At 46.9% G+C, this 8,092-nt stretch overlaps 1 pseudogene; it reads left to right on the forward strand.

The window, feature by feature from the left end:
• Positions 1–2,656: 2,656 nt before the first annotated feature.
• On the forward strand, positions 2,657–5,076 carry LOC128117604 (leukocyte receptor cluster member 8-like; annotated as a pseudogene).
• The last annotated feature ends 3,016 nt before the right edge of the window (positions 5,077–8,092 follow it).

Below are 8,092 nucleotides of genomic sequence, written 5' to 3' on the forward strand. Positions count from 1 at the left end.
GATATTAACAACTGACCTAGAGACCATAATTACGATATTTTGGCAAAGAATGTGGCTGGGTTTTGCTTCTTGTCCTAAAAATATATCTGAGGCTAAATCGAAGAGTTTTGGATTAATGGTACATGGAACTTTATTGCATGGATATACTCTGTTGTAAACTAGTTTTTGTGTACATAAACACGGAGTCAAAGATTCAAGCACAAGTAGTTTATTAAGGAAATGTACCCAGGATATACAAGGAAAGGACTGAGAAAAACAATTCTGAGGAGGGGATTGGCTATGTAAGGATATTTAAAAAGTGCCAACCTCTTCCTGATCTCATAAATAAGATCCAGAACAGGCTTTTCTGCCTGGCACAGTGCTGCATTCCTATAATCCCAGCTATGTTAGAGGCTGAGACAGGAGGATTTTGAGTTCAATATCAATCTGGTTAAGATAGTGAAACCCTGTTTTAAAAAGAGAAACAAAATAGTCACTATAAAGACGCAAAGTTGGGTTACATGGGAGGGCTTAAAGGGAGGAAAGGGAAGGGGAAAATGATGTAATTATAGTATATCTAAAAAATTAATATTAAAAAACTAAAATTTAAATTTAAAAATATATTTACATATTTAAAGCATTTTTTAAAGACAGCAAAGAAGAAAAATGGAGACATTGGACAAATAGAAAAAGGAGAATATAGGATTTAAAACCTAAATATAACAGAAATTTAGAAAAATGTAACTATACTAAATATTCAAGTTTTTAAAAACTAGGGTATTATCATGACTTAAAGAAGTCTGGGTATTTTTTAGAGACAGCCCTAAAGCCCAGGGACAAAAAATTTGCAAATACTTTGGAAAAACTTGGGGAAAGACACTAGACAAATACAACGGTCAGTGAAAACAAAGCTGTGATAGGTACATTGGTATTAGATTAAAGACTAGGGGCTAGAATGTAGCTCAAGGGTAGAGTATTTGCCTAACATGTGTTAAGCCCTAGCTTCAATCCCCAGCACAAATCACACACACACACACACACACACACACACACACACACACACACACACGCACACACGCACACACGCATGCACACACGAATTAAAGAGAAAAGAACTAGAAAATTCAAAGAGACTTAAGGAGGCAGCACCTCCCCTCCCCCTGGTCCCCAACAACCAGGAAGCCCACCCGTCCTGGAGCTGGCCTGTGTTGTAGCTTCCACTGCATCAAGGGCTGTAACAGCTGCCCACAGGCATCATCCATTCTTCCTGGAGTGGCATTGGGCAATACTGCTGTTCCAGCTGCTGCATAGACAGACCTATATCTTTCTGTCTCACAGGTATGGGAACTAACTCTGTTTTATGGCCATCATTTGCAGCCATTGTTTCCACACTCCAGTTCCAAGAGATAAGTCTGCAATGTTTTGTTTGGTTCCTATAAAGACAGTGTGCAGGGAATTGGCTCTGCCCTCCCAGGCCGATTGACCAGTTTACACCTTGGTGAACAGCTCAGATCATGACTGCTGAAGGAACTACAGCAGTTAGGGGAGCGGGTGGAAGGATCAGAAAGCAGTGAGAAAAATGCTTGTGAAGCACCACAACAGAACCAGCCAAGAGTTAAGGAGCCGTTGGAATGTCTGCCGACGACGACGCGCTGCGTGAAGGTGCCAGTGCTTGTCCTGGACACACCCTTGCCAGCCAAAACACCCTGAAGGACCTAACATCTTTTTTCTCCTTTTCATGCTGCCAGCCATGTATTCAAGTGGCAAAACCGAAGTTTCTTCTCCTACTGTTTCCATTGTTTTCAACAGTACCAAAGACGGTGAAGACGCCCACACTGGACTGGTGAAAGGCAAGGACAGACAGTTCACGGGAGTGACTTGACACCCAAGAAAGAAGTCCCCGGGTTTAATAACGGAAGATTGGGCTTTCCTGAGTGTATTTTCACCCGTCCACAAGTAACAAATCAGTTGAAAAGAAAATTGTCAGAAACCCTTTCTTCTGAAACAAAACTCGGGTTGTCCCTACGGCTCAGCCTACCTCTAAGCCTAACAAGTAGCGTTCCATCCCAGGAACACATGGTGGAAGCAGAGAATCAACTCCTGCAAGTCATCCTCTGACCTCTGACCTCCACACACTTGGCAGGGCATATGTACCCACACCCACACAAATAAATAAGTAATTGTAAATAAATTAACTAAAATAAAACAAAACTGTTGCAGTTGTATTCAGAAGCCACTGTGGGCTTTATAAACGGAATAACCCCCAAAGACTTCCAAGAACTTCATAAGCAAACAGAGAAGAAAAGGACCATCGTTGGCAGAGAACTGATTTTTCCATTATTTGTTACAGGAGGAAGACATTTCTGCCATCCATTTTGAAGATAATGAAGAACTGAGACAAGCGCTGTGATCTATGAAGATATGCACCATGGGTTCAGAATATTTTTGTTATCACCTATGGGCAGATTCCATCCTGGCTGAATCTTGACAATCCTGGAGTGACAATAGTAACACATGCCAGGGGAGTTTTCAAAATTTAACCCACTTGCCAACTTTCAGTTCACCTGCTATTCAAAGTCACACCCATCATATCCAACGACTATCACAGACATTCGTTTAGCTGACAGTGAAAAAGCAGTCTGGCTCTCAGGACCACTCCCTACGCCCCAAGGTCCAGATGGCAGCCAGTGTGGGTGATGAGCACAGCACAGATTGGTCTTCTCAGTATAGCACGGTGCCTGGGGCCAGCAGAGAGAATGGCATGGAGATTCCCAGGCACAAGAACCCAGAGTGGCAGAAGGGCCGCCAGGCCCTAGCCAGCCAGCATCAGCAAAGCAGAGGCTGCCAGCCGCTCCAAAGCCAGCAGCAGTGGGCCTGTGGCCAGTTCACAATATGTCTCTCAGGCAGAAGACTTAGCTTTACAGCAGCACTACCAACGGTAGCAGCAATACAACTATGCCTATCTTTACAGCTACCACTACCCCATGAGCATGTACCAGAGCTACAGCTCCCCCTCCAAGTATGGGGTGGCCAGCTCCTGAGGCTCAGCTACAGCCCGGCAGCAACATGTTGGCTTCCTAGCACCAGGGACTCTGAACCAGCCTCCAGTCCCTGGCATGGAGGAGAGTTTGGCCTACTAGGCTTTCCCTCAGCAGATACCTGAAGCCCAACCCCCTCAGCCCTCAAACCCTCAGCATAGGACACATGGTCCAAGCAATGGCTCTCAGCCTGGAACAGCCCCAGACACTCAGCACAGTCAGGCAGGGGCACCTATAGGGCCACGCAGCTACAGAAAGCTTGCCATGACCAAGAAGGGTCAGCCCACGTAAAGCCAGCCCCTTGACCTGGAGGTCTCAAGCTCAATGTCCAGAAGCGGCTCTTTGCTGTCACCAAGCAGAACTTCAGCTCCAATGCAGAGTGTCAACAAAGCAACAAACCTCCAGCCCAACTCCAAGAAAGCTCAGAACTACAGTGGTCCTTCTGGCTGGGTGGGGCCGAGGGGAGCTGTCAGGGAAACCGGATGATTGGCCGCAGGATATGAAGAAATATGTGGAGCCGTGCTTCACCACCTGTGAGTCAGCCAAGGACAAGGACCGGACAGAGAAGCTGCTCAAAGAGGTGTTACAGGCCCAGCTCCAGGGTGGCTCTGCCTATACCATCGACTGGAACCATGAGCTGGTTCTGGGCTGCCCAGAGAGCATGTGACTGAGAGGCCCAAGAAGCAGCAATGGGAGGCCTCTAGCAGCTTTCACCCTCCGGGAAGGGTAGGCTTCCAATCCCAGCGAGGGACACCTGGGGCTGGCGGTTGCTGGCTGAGCCCGGGATAGCAGCTTTGCCAAGTTTGGCAACCATAGCGTCTTCATGGAATACAACAGCTCTTCCTCCAGCATGGATTCCTGCTCCTGCTCTTCATCCAGGTCCCCCAACTGCCACTTCTGGGGAAGTGATTCCCACTCAGTCTCTGACAGCTCCTATTCAGGGAACGAGTGTCACCCTGTAGGCCACAGGAACCCATCCCCGAAGGGTCGATGGTCGCGGGGTCCACATGGATGGGGATGAGGCAGGGAACAGCGCAGAAAGAGACACGACCTAGCTCTCAGCAATCACACCATAAGAAGATGGCAGCACTGGAGGACCCAGGACGTGAGCTTAAGAAGCAAAAGAAGACAGCCCGCTTCCAGCATGGGCACTCACGCGGCCTGCGCCTTGAACCTTTGGTGCTGCAGATGAGTAACCTGGAAAGCAGTGAAGCTGACCCTGACTGGCAGGAGCCTCAGATTGTGAGCACCTCTCCTGACATCACAAAGCACTGTCTGCATCTCACCAGTGCCCCGGACCCAACAACTATGCGACCTGTGACTGTTTTGAAGAAGTCTCAAAATGGTAAAGTCCCACAGGAAGGAGAAGCAGGACTGTGCCTTTGCCTGTGAGCAGATGAAGTCCATTCGGCAGGACCTAAGGATGCAAGGAATCCTCACCAAGTTCACTATGGAGGTGTATGAGATGTATGCCCCCATTGCCTTGAAGAAGGGTGACCATGAAGAACTCAACCAGTGCCAGACACAGTTCAAGTCACTGTATGTGGAAAACTTGGCAGGTAATGTGAGTGAATGTACTCTATACCAAATCTTGGACTACATCTTTACCGAGAACTCTGGAGACAGCACTATGGAGCTGGCATACCTCATGGGGAGCTGAAGGCAGATCCCTGTGTGTCCCATGCATTGGCACTGAGGGCAGCCCGGGCCCTAGGCAACTACCACCGCTTCTTCTGGCTCTATTGCCATGCACCTTGTATGTCTGGCTACCTTGTGGACACGTTTGCAGACCAGGGGCTCAGGCCACCCTAAAGGTCATGATGAAAACCTTCTGCCCTGCACTGTCTGTCTCCTACCTGCAGTTCCAGCTGGCCTTCTAAGGCTAGTAGATGCATGCCGGGCCTTCCTAGAGCCCTTGGGCCTGTCCTACATGGGCCCAGACAATTTAAGCATAGACTGCAGCCTCAGCCTGGCACAGCTGCCAGCCTTCTCAGCAACCATCAAGAAGGATAAGATTAGGACTGTGGCCCAGAACCTCCTTTGTGGATTTCGTTTTTGAGCCATGGACATGGCTTGTAAATTAATTTATGGGGAGTAGGCTCCAGGAAGAGCCAGCATCCCTAACCCTGTTTCCCACCTGGGATCTGTGCAGAGATTTTCCTATGTTTTTATTTTTTGTCTCAGAGGGGATAATTGGGAGTGTAGTGGAAGAGGATGGGGGTGGGGCCTCCAGGTTCTGTGTTCACCTCTCATCTCCACTAACGCTGTCTCAGTGTTTTTTTTTTTTTCTCTCTCTCTTTCGAGCTCGTACTCCAGCACCTGACCCTGCGTGCTGGCCCATCCCATGCTGGGGGGCCAGCAGAAGACAGGCCGTCCAGCCCGCACCCGCCTGCAGCGGGGCACCAGTCAGCCACATCTATTGCCTCGTCTGCCTCTTCAAAGACTCTTGTTGTCCAGCCATCGGGGCCTCAGTGCTCCGGGTGAGGGAAGCTCCTTAAAGACTATGCCCCACCCCAGAAATGCAGCCAGCCAGACCAGCCCAACACTGCACTGAGGCCTCCAAGGCCTTCTCAGGACCATGCCGCCCGGCTGCCTCGTCCCCCTCGAGTTGTATTGTCTCTGTGTCCCTTCCTCCCTCGGCCCCAATGTTTCTTCTGATTTTTTTCTCTTCCTTTCCTCCTCTTCCTTTTCCCTCCCCGCTCCCTGGTTCAACACGAGTAAAATAGCTACCCTCCCTTCCTTCCTCGCCTCTGCCTTGATGGATCACCAGCTCGGGTCATGTTTCCTTCTCTTTTCTCTGTGTGTGTGTTTAAGTTATTTTTCTTCTTTCCTCTCTTTTTTTCCCAGCCCTCCCCCTTCTTCTGCCATATAACTGGAGGATGTGCTAGAGGCTGTAAACAGCTGGACTGTCAGGCTGCTTTTTTTTCCAGATGCCTCCTCCCCCCCACCTCTCCCCTCCGCTCACTTCATTCTCCTTGAACATTGAGTACAGTACATGTTGAAAGCTTGAAACCAAAATTAGAGAGGAGGGAGGGAAGGAGAGAGAAAATAAGGCTATTTCAATAAGATTTGTGAAAATTTGGTGTGGTGATTTCTCTGGTAACAGTAGAGAGAGTCACCAGAGTGAGTCTCTGGGGACAGAGGTATCAGAAATATTGGTATTAGACAGACTTGGCAGTTTCAGAAAGAATAAACAGTGTTTCTTATTGTAACCAAGAACATGAAGATTCTTGGTTCGCTGTGGGTTTGGTGATAGTGGGCAAGAACGTTTTCATGAACTGTAGAAAGTAACTCATCTCCCAAACCAGACCCACTGTGAAATCCCAAATGCAAGTTCTTTTCTTATTTCAGCTTTCCACAAATAGCCAAAAGAGGAATTGAAGGTGCGTCAATGGCAGTCCAATAATCCGACAGGATTCTGCCAATAAGTGGTGAACTATCTCCCTCCTAATGTACAGTAGAATGAATACAACCACAAGATATTTTCATGTCACATTTCAAAGCACAGATGATGAAGAGTTCAAAATCCAGATAACAGTAGAGGTGGGTACAGGGAGGCACCGAAACTGAATTCTACAACCCAGAAACCTTGTTTTAAATGTTGGTCAGCCCCATAACACTTCTTCTAGAGGCAAAAACCCCTCTCAGGATGTTCTCATTGAAAAACACTTCATAAAGGCATGCTGTTAACATGACAGGGAGAGTCCCAGAGGAGGTGAAAAGTCCCCCGGTAAATGTTTAACTCCTTCCAAAAGAGGCTTGAGTCTCAGCAACTTGTACCTGAAACTGGAACATGAAGAAATCACTTTGAAGAGTTACAATCTACACAAGTCAGGCTTTGCTGAGGTCATTTCTAATGAACTTATAAGGTACTAAATTAAAAAACAAATTCATGACTTACTGAGATAAATTACAATTTGGAGACCCTACTGGACAAACCAGTTTACAAAACCCAGGCAATGTTGGAGCTTCTCAAAGATTAAAGGCCAGCATTCCCAGCAGCGACAATAAAAGTCTACGGGCACTAACCAGGATCAGAATTCACAGCTGATTTTTGGAAACCAAAGCAAGATTGAAATTAGAAATTAGCCGGGCAGTGGTGGCACACGCCTTTAATCCCAGCACTCGGGAGGCAGAGGCAGGCAGATCTCCATGAGTTTGAGGCCAGCCTGGTCAACAGAGCGAGATCCAGGAAAGGCGCAAAGCTACACAGAGAAACCCTGTCTCGAAAAACCAAAAGAAAGAGAGAGAGAGAGAGAGAGAGAGAGAGAGAGAGAGAGAGAGAGAGAGAGAGAGAGAGAGAGAGAGAGAGAGAGAGAGAAATTAGAAATCCTAAAGTGTGGCAGGCCAGGGTGTATCAATAGAAAGGTGTTTCTAAATTGGGAATCAATCTACCTCAAGACCCAGCCATACCACTCTTGGGCATATACCCAAGGAATGCTTAATCATACCACAAAGATACATGCTCAACTTTGCTCATAGCAGCACTATTAGTAATAGAACATGGAGACAACCTAGATGCCCGTCAACTGAAGAATGGATTAAGAAAATGTGGTACATATACACAATGGAGTACTACTCAGCAGAGAAAAACAATGACAGCATGAAATTTGCAGGCAAATGGATAGAACTAGAAAATATCATCCTGAGTGAGGTAACCCAAACCCAGAAGGACAAACATGGTATGTTCTCACTCATAAGTGGATACTAGATGTAAAGCAAAGAACAATCAGACTGCAACCCACAGAACCAGGGAGGCTACATAGCAGGGGGGACCCTAGGATGACTGTGGCTTACAATAAGTTTTGGTTTTACCCAATTACTGGGCAAACCTCAATCAAACATTTTACTATTAGGATAAGAATTTATACTGTATCAAACTGATAATAGAAAAATAAATATTTTTTAAAAAAGAAAGATGTTTCTAATTATTCCACCTGAAAGCCACATGGAAAAGTAAATCTCATAGTGGAAGGAGGGGAGAAAAACAGCAAGGGGAGAAAGGCTGAGGATCATCTAGCTACTAAGGAAGTAGTAACTGGAAGGACACAACATATGCTAAGTGTCCTGGGCTT

Source organism: Peromyscus californicus, unplaced genomic scaffold (assembly GCF_007827085.1).
Source record: "Peromyscus californicus insignis strain IS unplaced genomic scaffold, ASM782708v3 Scaffold_10__1_contigs__length_136768540, whole genome shotgun sequence".
Lineage (NCBI taxonomy): Eukaryota > Metazoa > Chordata > Mammalia > Rodentia > Cricetidae > Peromyscus > Peromyscus californicus.